Genomic DNA, 723 nt, shown 5'->3' with positions numbered 1-723 from the left:
AGACGGGGACTAAGCATTTAATGTTCATCTCCTGTAAGTCATAAGCTAAGTGAATGGAGAGCCTTGAAAACTCCCCAAACGCCCTTATACAGATTCGAACCACTGCCACCCGCTCAGCATTTCAGTATGTCATCAACTAAGCTAACAGCGTGAACACTACAGTAGAGTCACGGGGGAAAACATTAGAGATGTTTAACTGACAGCTGTGGCCAAACATAATTTATTATTAGCTTACCTTAACTTTTAGCTGGTCTGCTTCGTTTTAGTTTTAATAAGAGTTTTATAACACTTGCAACACAAATAGGTTGTTTCATCAGTGCTGAAGATCAGAGTTACTGACGGTCCATGCATTACTAGGTAGTAATAGCAAGACCCTAAGAAAAAAAGGAGAAATAAAGTCTATAAATGTTTGATATGGAGTGTTGTAACACCCAAAGAAAAGACGGAAAAATAAGGACGATAGATGTTTCATAAGAAAAAAGGGGGCGAACTACACCTGTAGAGCATTCGCCAATCACATCCAGCTGGTCAGCAAAGGTTCCGGTATGACCATGCTAATGCTTCCAACAAATCCCTGATCCCTATCTTTGCTGATAATACTGATATTAGTAACTCACCCTCTTCCCAAACCTCTCAGCTACGCACAGATACACGTATGTAATATTATTATAAAATGATATCTGCCTGAAAATCCAGCCATAAGGAGACCACAAGAGGGTTTTG

This window comes from Aplysia californica, unplaced genomic scaffold (assembly GCF_000002075.1).
Source record: "Aplysia californica isolate F4 #8 unplaced genomic scaffold, AplCal3.0 scaffold00562, whole genome shotgun sequence".
Lineage (NCBI taxonomy): Eukaryota > Metazoa > Mollusca > Gastropoda > Aplysiida > Aplysiidae > Aplysia > Aplysia californica.
The sequence above is the reverse complement of the archived record's forward strand: the minus strand, read 5'-3'. Positions refer to the sequence as shown.